This window comes from Hyla sarda, chromosome 7 (genome assembly GCF_029499605.1).
Source record: "Hyla sarda isolate aHylSar1 chromosome 7, aHylSar1.hap1, whole genome shotgun sequence".
Lineage (NCBI taxonomy): Eukaryota > Metazoa > Chordata > Amphibia > Anura > Hylidae > Hyla > Hyla sarda.
Window position 1 is genome coordinate 48,274,529 of NC_079195.1, and position 13,035 is coordinate 48,287,563.

General features: G+C 38.9%; 1 long non-coding RNA gene across 1 annotated transcript in view; it reads right to left on the reverse strand.

Moving 5' to 3' along the window:
* Positions 1-9,174: 9,174 nt before the first annotated feature.
* LOC130282365 (uncharacterized) overlaps positions 9,175-13,035 on the reverse strand; it is a 29,634-nt gene continuing 25,773 nt past the window's right edge. The window contains exons 2-3 of the long non-coding RNA XR_008846360.1: positions 10,797-10,882; positions 9,175-9,992 (exon numbers count right to left, since the gene is read on the reverse strand). This is a non-coding gene — a long non-coding RNA (uncharacterized LOC130282365). The remainder of the gene's footprint in view (positions 9,993-10,796; positions 10,883-13,035) is intronic.

The window sequence follows — 13,035 nt, forward strand, 5'->3', positions numbered from 1 at the left end:
GGTGTAAAATGGCCTGGTCCTTAAGGGGTTAAAGAGATTTTTTTTTTTTTTTACAGTAATACACCCCAGTGCAGTTGCAATAGAAAAAAGGGTACTCTCTCTCTCTCTATGAACTGTCCCTGCCTGCACTATGGTTGCTTGCAGTCTTTGAATGAGGAGTGCTCCCTGTTATGATCTCAATTGGCAGACTATGAAACAACTTTGAAACTATCCCTGCCTACCTGCCTGCCTGCCTGCATTGATGCGGGCTTGAGGTCAATGTTTTCCCACTGTGCTGATCTGTATTGTCAGTAACGCTGATTAGTGACCAAACAGTGTCTGCTCTCTCTCTAGCCATAATGAATGCGAGCTTGAGGTGAATGGATTTGCCGCAGTAAAGATCCGTATTGTCCGTCTTCGGCAATGGCTGCCGAATATATAGGGCTGTGACATCACAGGGGTGATCCCACCTACCCGCCTTCCCACCTTTCCAGACTTCCTTGCCCCATGTCCTCACATGTGTACCTGCCATTTTAGCCCCCCGGCCCGCACAAAATGTAGTGAATGAAGTGATTAGTTACCACGAAGCGCGAGGAAATTTGAATTAGTTCATAATGTAATTTTTCATGAAATTCGGAGCGAATCCAACTTCGTCCTCTTCTATTCACCCATCTCTAGTCTGAGCCTTTGGATCTTTAAATGCATGTTTTCCGGGTAAGGTGCTTGATCAGACTGGTGGTGTACAGAGTAGCGGCTTTTTTTCCCCCTTTTTCTTTTGTCATTAAATAGAGAATGTATTTCACTGTCGATAGAAAGTGCTGAAAGTCTAATCTAATTTCACAGTATTTTACAGTATCAAACAATTACCCTGTCACCTGACATTTCTACGTAGCTTTAGATTCCTCCCACTATAAATTAATCAAAATCTTCTTCAAAAACAGAATTCAGATGTGGATTTTAAGGGCTGAGTTAGTCACCTCGTAAATTTGTGTGTGGGTCCATGTTGCTTAAAGATAACTGATACCAATGCACCTCAACTGAATATTGTTGATTGTATTTGAATAGTATGATTCAACAACATGAAAAAGAAAATTCAAATTTGCTGTGAAGCGTCAATAAAAGAGTTAAGTTTGTCACAGTAAACCAGTGACTATGGATCGCTGCTTTACTGTAACCCCTTGCTGTGCAACAGCCTGACATTACCTGGGTGGGAGAGGACCATTGTTATTGGCCCTCTCCAGCCTTTATAATGGCAGTCTGTTTCTGTCTAGGCCCAGTAGCACCATTTTGACTCTACAAGCCTGTTGGTACCGGCTCTTTCCAGTACCCCTGTGGCAGTGGTTACCAGGGTGATAAATGGAGGTTAGCGCTGGCTGTTCTGGTGGCTAATGCTAAGTCCTGACTTAGTTAATGAGACAGTTTCTACTGCTAAACCTTAAAAATAAATTAAAAACACATGACACGTAAAATGATAATAATAACAAAAGCATTGAATCATTTTTCTACACCTTTTTTGTGTGTGTGCTGGTAATATGTAGGAGCACCAAATTTATTAAATGATCACAGAGCATTTGATAAATTTTGTCCAGGTCACATTTTCTGAAATTTCTCTCTTCACATACATCAAAAAGCTAAGCTAAGTCAGGGCTGGTGCAGTTTTAGAGGCTTTTCAGAGGCTTTGCGCCTTTTTTGCGCCTTTTCACAAAAAGGTGCAGTTCATAAAACCTTTTCATATCATGTGTAATGCCAAAATCTGTGGATTGCAACTCAAAAAAGGCGCAAATAAACCCTGCTTGCGCCTTTTTTGCGCCTTTTCTAGACACAAAAAAAACTGTCTAAAGACAATGATAGATGTCGGCCTTTATATATATGGATTTTTTAATACTTTGAGGATATGTATGAACTTTATATTCTATGAATTTATGTAAAATATGAATTTATTAATTGTGTGATGTACTAATTAAGTGATGCCATTGTGGCTTTTTATGAGCCAGTGTTTGTTCATTGCACTATGCCTGAGGATGGTGATGTGAGATTACCAAAAGCATTTTTTTCTTGCTGAGTATGGAATAAATTTACCACTTTTTTTGCACTGAAGACACTTTGTGTGCTGCAGTTTTTTCTACTTTTATTGAAGCTGGGGTCCCTAACCAAGCCTCATATGACTGCGTGCACCTTAATACTTGTGACTGTGAACTGGCGGATGTGTTGCTTTTTCGGATTTCTAGATAGTTAGATAGATAGATAGATAGATAGATAGATACAGACAAAGAATAAGTTAGCCAGCACTTTAGTTGATACCAAACTATTATATGGACCTGGCCTACAGTGGCTACCTCCATGTTGGCCTTGCACCCCACCCACCTCTATCAGGTGTGTATATAAGGTGTCTTGGATGTTCCAGACCCTGCCATGCTTACTGAACTGTTCACACAGAGGCACATTCACAGTGTAGGGTCCGTCCCAATGAGGCCACCTTATTGCGGTGGGACGGTCCAAGCTATTTGACTGCCGGCGGAGACAAATTTGCGAGCTAAGTGCCTCACTATTTCATAGTTTCACATTTGCATCTATTACACCATAGCTGTATAGCTCTCCATGTTTTTTCTGGATGTTCATGTTTCACCTATATCTTTGTGCTGGCAGTGTGCTGCTGCATTCTTTTGTTGCTAGATAGATAGATAGATAGATAGATAGATGGATAGATTTGAGATAGATATATAGATAGATTTGAGATAGATAGATAGATATGAGATAGATAGATAGATAGATTGATAGATAGATAGATAGATAGATAATATTTTTGTTAGTGTTGAGTTTTCCTCTCTGGTATAATAAAAAATGTCATGAACTACTTCTCTTGGATTGCTAATAGGGAAGTAGATTTTGTCCTAAAATACTTTGCTTTGGTTCTCAGAATTAAACACTAATGACAATCATGTAATCAGTTCTATAGTGTCATTACCAGCGATGCTTCTAGATCTGTTCTTAGGGGAGATAAACCAATAGGGAATGTGTAGCTCAGAGGCACTGACTGTGTAATTGAAGACTTCAAGGTTCTAGTCCTATATAGTCATTTTGCAGCCTTTGATGTTGTTGAAGCCAAGTTCCTCTTACAACTACATTGTAAAATTGACCACACTGACTGAGTTGGCTGTAAAATCACTAACAGGAAATTCATATTTCCTGTCGAAACATACAGTGGGATAAGTCTGCAGCTGGAAGTCGAAGGGAAAATGCAGACAGCAAATCTGTAACCAAAAAAATACACGGGAATTAAAGTTGTTGTCTTATTAATGACAAATCCTTACAGATTAATTCTGCCATCTCCTGACACCACCAACAACAGTTGCTATTTCCAGAGGAAGTTGTGGCCATGCAGGCAATTATCCTGTAAATAGGCATTTTTCTTCTGAACATCTTCCCCCATGTCATGGCTTATGTGATTCCTAACAGATTTGTAAATCACCTTATTTACCAAAAATGACTACTACTCCAGAAAAATCTTGGCCAGTAGGTATCAAAATTCCCTGCAAAATGCTGTTCACTGTTGTTAGGTGAATTAGATGTGGGGCTTAGCATGTGCTATGTGCAGGAGAGAGATGATGAAAGCCCGAGCTGTGTAAATGCAAGCTGATCCTGTCTGCCTTATTAAGATGATCCTTACTGTTTCTAAAAGATAAATCAAGGGTTATCTCTTATCTCTAATTGGCAATAAAGATTAGGATACCTGTCCCTTTTGTAAATACATTTTACATACTGTTGTATGTCCACAGTTCTGCAGGGTAATCTTCTCATCCTCCCTCACTTTAGGTTTTAGCAACCGCAGTATAGTGCTTGATGTAACCCAGACCTTGCTGTGCTGCTGTTTCTTTTATTTCTACTGAGCTAGCAAAGCCAATGAATCAGTAAACTCTTCTCCCCCACTTCCTATCTAAAGTACTGAACTGTGTAAATCATCCATCCCCCAGTAGAGTGAAGCCTATTTAGTACAACGCTCTTTTACCAGCACTATGTCATGACATAGCAAAAACGAGTGTATACTATGCTGTGATTGGCCAAAGAAGTAAGGGAAAAGAAGTCCCTGTGTGTGAATTACTGGTAAACAGTTCAGCTCTGGTTCAACCCACGGGAATGGAAAGAATGATAAATAGCTGTGCACCATGGAAGGGGCTCTTAGGGGCTCAGTAAAATCAATGAGAGTCCTTGAATCATGGTTATGTTATGGTTCATCTAACAAAACCTTGCAGGTTTTCAAAAATCTTTTGAAATAACAGGTGGGCTTTAAATCAAGTACTCCCTGGAAACCATTTACATTTCTTGAGAGAATTGCTTTAAATGTTTTTTTTTGTTTTTGTTTTTTTTAGGACCTACAAAATTCATAGCTTATCAGATTGGTACGGTTTAACTCTCAGTGCCAGGCTGTTTGAAGTTGCAGTACCAGCTGTGCTGTTTTTTTGTAGCTGTGACTATGCCATCAATACCGTAGTACCAGAAAACTCTTCTAAACACTGAATCTTCATTGTTGTTTGGGGTACAGCTGACATCATGTGATCAGTTTATGGTCAGAGACAAGAAATTAGTGAAACACCTAAAAATTTGTTTTGGAAATGTCTTCTACAAATTAGCTGTCAATTCAATACTAATTCAATGGCCAACTCTGATTTGGCTGTAGACTCGCTGGGCCAGGTGCTCAGCAGTGCACTTGGCCCAGCCAATATGCTAGTAAGTTTAATCTGCATTTCATAGAGTAGTGTTTTCCAAACAGTGTGTCTCCACCTGTTGCAAAACTACAACTACACGCATGCCAAAGGTTGTCCAGGTATTCTGTGAGTTGTAGTTTTGCAACAGTTGGAGAAACACTGTTTGGAAAACACTGCATAGAGCATCACCACTTAACTCTGACTGGTGTACAGGACAGGGACTCCTGTCAAAGACAGGAGTGCCTGCCCCTGTATGTACTGAGCAGTGAGGCATACACTTCATGCCTTGCTGCTAATCCCCTCTAGCTGCCATTTTGTTTGTACTGTCTCAGCACTCAGTCTGTCAAACATTCAGGACAGACAATTTGCAATCCCATGATTACATCTGTGCCCACCGTCATCATTGATCACTGTCCTCACTTTATCGCCACTAAAAACATCTTTCTGTCACATACAGTATGCGCTTTGCCACTTGTGCATAAATTAGCAAAAAAATACAATTTTCTTTGAAAGGGAGTCCGTGCTTTAGTACAAGCCAATATTTGGTTAAAACAAATCCCCCAAAATTCAGATTTTGGCAAATCTCTTTTATTTTGAGGAACTTCTTACCAAAATTATCAATTAATTTCTAAAGCAGTTCACACATCTCTGTCAAGGACTAGATAGGAATTGTTAACATGCGAAATTGATCATATACACTAGGAATAAATATTGGCCAAGTAGTCAACCTTTGTGCCAATGTAGTATCTCATTGACACAACTGCATGGACAGTTCATGTACATGTCCAATCCCTTTCCCCCAACATCATCTCTTGGGGGAGAGTTTGCACATTCCATATACTTAAGATAGTCTGCCTGTCAAACCCTTGTCCACTTAGGCATCTTTAGTCCTTGAGCCCACTTTCTTATGTTAAGGACAAAGAAAATTCTATGTTACTGATTGTAATTCCCTACATTCTGACATTACATAAAAAGCTCGAGTTTTAAAAATCTTAAGCCTAATAGTTTATTCTTGGGAAATATGTTTTAGTAATTTTTTTTTATATTTCTCAATTATTCCTCCAGAACTGTGCAGCACATTGCTCTGTTCCAACTATTTGTTTGGCACTACGTCTTAACCTGATTCACTGTAAATTCATCCAGAAAATGCTGTCATGAATGTATGAATAAGCCATGTGCATAGATACACTGAATTGATTGCCCATCTGCACAACCAGGTGACCACTGAGATGGAATAAGTAAATCTGGCATTTCAAATAGATATAGAAGTAACAAAATAAACCTCAAAAAGGCTCAGAATTCGCAGAAATGGAGCTTTAAATTATCAACATGAGAAAAGAGATACTAAGTGTATATCGCTTACTTGCTGATTGAGACGGTCAAAATGTTTTATTAATTTCATAGTACATAGAGATTGTTTCCTACTACTGTAGATGAATATAGATCCATTCAACGCACTAATGTCTTTAGTACACTTCAGAACTTCTCCACACTTCTCCACACAGTTAAATGATACAATTATGGTTGCCTTCCATCAACACTAGGGGGACCTCACTGAAGACAGGTTAATGTAGGTGACATTGAATCTAATGATATACCTGTGTAAGAGTTTTTCAAGACATTAACCCTTTCCCGACCCAGGACTTACTAGTACGTCCTGGGTCCTTTCCCTTTCTATAACGCACGGCCACGGCGTTGCCCTGCGTCATTGTGTGTCGGGCCGGACACCTAGCCGGGACCCATGGCGAATAACGTGTGGCACTGATCGCTGTGCCCCGTTCTATTAACCCTTTAAACGCGGCGTTCAAAGTTGATCGCCGCGTCTAAAGTGAAAGCTAATAAGTGCCGGTTTGCACAGTGGGCTGTTCGGAAACCGCCACTGCGAAATTGGCATCCTGAACAGCTGGAGGACATGAGGAGGGTGCCTTACTTTCTTCTTCCGTGTCCGATCGTCAAATGACTGCTCAGTGCCTGAGATCAAGGCATGAGCAGTAAAGAGGCAGAAACACTGATCAATGCTATGCTATGGCATAGCATTGAACAGTATGAGAGATCAATGTACTGCATGTTATTGTCCCCTATAGGGGACTACAACATTGCAATAAAAAAGTGAATAAGGAGCATTTAACCCCTTCCCTAATAAAAGTAAGAATCACCCCCCTTTTCATATTTAAAAAAAAAAAACTGTCTAAATAAAATTAAACATATGTGGTATTGCCACATGCAGAAATGGCCGAATTAAAAAAAATATATGCAAGTTTCAAGGATTCAGGTACAGGTGTCGGCACTACCTAGCTTGAGCTGTAGTTAACTTCCAGTGTGCAGTCACGATCAGTGCATAGGAGAGACAAATGGGAGCTTCTGTGGGGTGCACTTAAAAGGATGATAGTCCGTGCAATATCAAGTATCATGTAGAAAAATTAGGCACTCACCACTGTAGATGCTTGCTTCTTTATTTCTTGTGCATGCGGTAAAAACAGTCAGGTCGGGTAAGGACGCCAACTAGAAGTAGTGACAATATTGTTTCACACCATCTGTTGTATCATCAGACTACGCTCTTCACCTGGCCAGGAGGAGGTGTATATCCTCTTCCTCTCCTGACGTAGGTGAATGGGGCGGAACGTTTCATTTGTGTTCCGTGTAGAAAATTGTATGTGAAAATCAATACAAATACCGTATATTAAAAACATTAATAATTTACATAATTGCGGTGCAAAGTTTACATAAACATACTCAGATCTCGCCTATCGTTTAAACCAAAATCACCTAAAGTGTTAGTTGCGGAGATCCATTTAGCTTCCCTTTGTAGTAGCCATTTTTTTCTATCTATACCTTCCTTTGGGTAGATTTTTGTATGCCACAAAATTTAAGGTGCTTTGGATCTCCTTTATGTGTTTCTTTAAGGTGTTCTATTAACCTTGGGGCTCCTTTATCAGTTCTTAAGGAGTATACATGTTCTCTGAATCGAGTGTGTAATGCTCTGGTTGTGCGAGCAGATCGGCCGCACGAGCAGATAATAGCATTTACTAGCCAATTCGTTCTGCAACAAATACAATCTTTTATTGTTATTTGCGTACCCCCTAGATTTATAGTTTTGGTAGCTAGTGAATAGGTACACCAATTACAAGAGCTGCATTTTAAATTTCCTCTCGGCAATGCATTTTTTAACCAATTATCTGATTTATGTTTTTCTGAAAATTTGCTTCTTGTAAGTGTATCTCCTATACTTTTGCATTTTTTAAAAGATATTAGTGGTTTTTGTAAGTTAAGTTTTTGTAAGTCTGCGTCATTTTGGATGAGATATTAGTGTTTATTGATTATTTCACTAATTTTTTTCGCCATTGGACTATAGCGAAAAGTGAATGCAATGCGGTTCTTATTTTCACTAATATCCCTTTCTTCCTTAGTTTGTGTGTTGCCTCTATGTTTTTTATTTTGCAGAAGGAGAGATCGATTCTTTGATTTTGCTCTTGCTAGGGCTTTATTCAGGACATTAGGAGGGTAACCTGTGTTGATGAGCCTATCATATAGCTCCCCTGCTTTCAAATTAAACATTTCTTCATTCTTGTTGATACATCAAAGCCTAAGGAATTGGCTGTAAGGGATAGAGGTTTTTAAATGTGTAGGGTGGTAACTATTAAAATGTAATATGGAGTTACCTGCTGTATTCTTTCTGTAGCCAATTACATTAATGTCAGTTTCATCTCTGATGAGTCTGACGTCAAGGAATTCAATTTGTTGTGCGCTTACCACTGATGTAAACCTTAAATTCATATTATTAGACACATTGAGATATTCTACGAACTCTATGAATGCAGATTCAGTGCCTGTCCATATAATATAGACATCGTCTACAAAGCGCAGGTATTTGGCAATGTGTCCAATATATGGATTGTTGACTGTATGTATTCTCTTTTGAACAATGCTACATAGATGTTTGCTAATGTGCAGGCGACCGGCGTGCCCATTGCTACGCCGCTCACCTGCGCATACAAGATGTCATTGAATACAAAAGTGTTACACTCTAGAATGAAACTCAAGACTTCCCCTATAAACTCGACCACCTCATTACTTTTGCTTGCCTCGACTAGGAGCCCCTTCACACCCGCGACCGCCCGATCTTGTGGTATGCTCGTGTAGAGGGACTCCACATCGATGGATGCAAAAATAAAATCTTCTGGCAAATAGGAGTGTTCCACTGCTTTAAGTAATTCACCGGTGTCTTTTACAAGACTAGGTATCTCTTTTAGTAGGGGTCTCAACATCCAGTCTATGAATTTAGACAAAGGTTCGGTGACAGAGCCGATCCCGGACACGATCGGGCGTCCGGGGGGTTCTGTCACCGACTTGTGGACTTTTGGAAGGAAGTACCACTGGGGGGTCTTGGGGTGCAAAGGTAATAATTTTGTGGCTGTTTTTTCTGAAATGACTCCCCTTTCAACTCCGATTCTTAGTAGGGATCTAAGTTTAGATATTAATTTTTGTGTGGGATTACTCGATAGCTGTTTATAGATATTTGTGTTATTTAATTGTCTCATGGATTCTTTAATATAATATTCCTTAGGCATTAAAACCACATTACCCCCCTTATCTGATCTCCTAATAATGACATTATTATTATGCTGTAATTTTTTTTAAAGCTTTTAGTTCATCTGCGGATAAGTTCTGAGCATCTGAGGGGTAGATTAGTGCCTGCATTTCTTCTAATACTTTTTTCTCGAAGAGGTCTATATTAGATCCGGGCTGGGTAGGTGGACAAAAGGTAGATTTAAGTCCACCCCTAAAGTCCATTACTGTGAGGTATTCTTCCTCTATATCCTGTTCCTCCTCTTCGTCCAAAAGATCCATTAAAGTGGATAGACAGTTCATTTCTTCGGTTGAGGCATTTCTCAAAGAGTTTTTTTAGATATAATTTACGAATTCCCTTAAAGAGATCAATTTCAAAGTCTGTTTTGTTGAATGTCTCTGTTATACAATAGTTCAATCCCTTTGTTAGTAAAGAGATGGTGGCATTCTCCAGTTCTAATTCTGTAAGGTTAATGATGGTAGGGTTAGGTGTTTCTGTTGCCATGGGATTATTCAGGATCTCCATGACACTTTCTTCCTCTTTATTTGAGCGTTTTGTTTTCCGCCTACGCCCTCTCTGGATTTTCTTTCTTCTAAAGGGCCGTCTCTACTGGTGGAAGGTGCGGTTTTTTCATGTGCGTTCTCATCTGAACCGCTTGATTTTGTGTCAGATGTCCAGTAGTCCGAATATTTCATTTTATTTTTATTGTTATTTTTCCTTTGGCGGGGTCTACAGTTAAAGTTCTGAAAGGAGAAAACCCGGTCTGAATCGTAATCCACTTTGTCACTAAGAAACGTGTCTCTTTTCTGATCTTTAATAACTGATTGCAGAGAGACAAGTTTCTTCTCGAGCTTTTTAGCAAAATTCTGGTATTGTAAAAAAAATATATTGTTAATTAAACCACACGGTCAATGGAGTGGGTGCAAAAAAAGTTGTAAATGAAATAGCGTATTTTTGGTCACTTTTTATATAATGAAAAAATGAATAAAAAGTGATCGAAAAGTCCGATCAATACAAAAATGGTACCGATCACGGTGCAAAAAATTAGCCCTCATACTGCCCCATATGTGGAAAAATAAAAAAGTTATAGGGGTCAGAAGATGACAATTTTAAACATATACATTTTCCTTCACGTAGTTATGATTTTTTCCAGAAGTGCGACAAAATGAAACATATATAAAGTAGGGGATCATTTTAATTGTATGGACCTACAGAATAAAGAGAAGGTGTCATTTTTACTGAAAAATATACTGCATAGAAACAGAAGCCCCCAAAAGTTACAAAATGTTTTATTTTTTATTTTTTTCACTTTTGTCGCACAATGATTTTTTTTCCATTTCGCCGTAGATTTTTGGGTAAAATTACTGATGTCATTACAAATTAGAATTGGTGGTGCAAAAAATAAGCCATCATATGGATATTTAGATTTGACAATGAGGAAAAAACGAAAGTGCAAAAACGGGAAAACCACAGGTCATGATGGGGTTAAAGGGGTTTTTCGGGGTTTTATGCAAAACTGATTATGGCAAAGGGAATGATCTACTCACCTCTCCCAATCCTGCACTGCTGCTGCCCTAGAAAGCCTGGTGAAGATGCCCTGGTGGCATCACTGTACACTATTCACAGGAGGACCCTGTAAACAAAAACAGACCGGTGTATGGTGATATATTTTCCAGGCAGTCTGGAACAGAGACAGCGCAGAACTCGGAGCAAGTGAAGGGGTGAGTATAGTTTTTTTTTTTTTTTTTTGTTCACCCATTCTGTTCCCCATAATCCATTTTACTAATAGCCTTGTAAACCGAGAGCACTGCAACCTCTTTTTCCATTCAAGTGAATGCGATGAGCTCCATTACCATAAACAGCCACTATCAATTGTACCAGTGGTGACTGGCAAGCAATAAGAGACTATAGTACTTACACAAGTGCTGATCATCTGATATTGATGGGTATTATCCTATTGGTAGGCCATCAATATTAAGGTTTCAGAAAAGCCATTTTAATGACAACATTTTGGTTACCTGCAGTTGTCACTGGAAGGATCTTACTAAAGATAAATTTGTACCGTTCTTATTGAGCTCCAAAATGCATTTGTCTGCAGTACCTATGTTCCTATGCTTTTCTTCACACAATCATAAATGGTAAAAAATCTGGTTGTTTGCTGCCATAAATGGTTGCCTCCTGCCATCAGCCCCATAAAGATAAAACAGGGTGTAAAAGAACATGCTCAATTCATTCTAAATGCCACTTAATTCCAATGGGGCACTTGGGACCCTCATTGCCATGATCAGTGGAATCCCTAGCAATCTGACAGTCTTTCCCTATCTTGATAATAGGTGTTAGGTGTCTATCTTGGGACAAATCATTGCCCCACACAAAATCAGCACAGCTATTGAGTTGTTGAGAATCTAAATATCACCTGTAGAGCCCTGTACGACAGAATTTCCGCAAGGAAATTTCGCATGAATTCTGCTTGCAGCCGAATTCCATGGATCTCAATGGGATTTAGCTGCTTAGTTCACACTACAGAAGTTTTGTAACGGAATTAAATTCCACCAGAAGATTGAACATCCCAGACAAGTCCAAGGACTGCTCTGTAGTGAATGGCATGGTGCCTACTATCCACGGCACAACATTACAGGGGTACTGTGGTGAAAAACATTTTTTTTTTTTTAAATCAACTGGAGCCAGAAAGTTAAAAAGATTTGTAAATTACTTCTATTTAAAAATCTTAATTCTACCACTACTTATCAACTGCTGTATACTACAGAGGATGTCGTATAGTTATTTTCTGTCTGACCACAGTGTTCTCTGCTGGCTGCCACCTCTGTCCATGTCAGGAACTGTCCAGAGCAGGAGTAAATCCCCATAGCTAACCGATCCTGCTCCGGGCAGTTCCTGACATGGACAGAGGTGTCAGCAGAGAGCACTGTGGTTAGACAGAAAATAAATTTAAAAAAAAGAACATTCCTCTGCAGCATACAGTAGCTGATAAGTACTGAAAGGATTAAGATTTTTAAATGGAAATAGTTTACAAATCTGTGCAACTTTTTGGCACCAGTTGATTTAAAAAAAATAAAAAAAATTCCACCAGAGTACCCCTTTAAGCAATGATTCTATGATTCTAGTGGTTGGGGCTCCTGTAAGTGGAATCTGCCTAAAATTTCCAAAAGGCAATTCTGGGTGAAAATTCCATAGTGTGAACAAGCCTGTAGAATTTTTCAATACTGATAATCTTTATTTATATAGCACCAATACATTCCATAACATTGATAAGTACTTGGGACATCATGGAAAACAGAAAAAGATTTCTTATACAACATAGTGCGAAGCCTGTGGTCATAATGCTGCCCAATTTCCAAGCGTCAACATGGAGTTAATTCTATTTCCTTGTATTCCTTACAGTACATTCAGCACCGACCTGAAGGAAGTTCCATTGTTGACATGATGAATCTTATTTACATTTTCTATGTAGAAGTAATAGCCCCATTAAGGTAAAATGGAAAACTAATCGCCTGGCCCTTCTGAGCTATCCAAACTGTTATGTATTATTACAGCCTGGTGAGTCATTTTATCAGTGGATGTTTCTTACTATTGTTAAAAAATGTTCTGTACAAAGCAAAAAGCCCCTTTCCACCATATGGAAAAACTGAATAATTTCATGAAGAATTCCGATAAAGTTAAATTATACAACTCAACTTGGCTCCTGAAGCTTTTTCAACACTCTAGGTTTCTTTTTAATTTTGACTCATGATAGCGTGATGTCATTTTTGAATACTCAAATTGTTA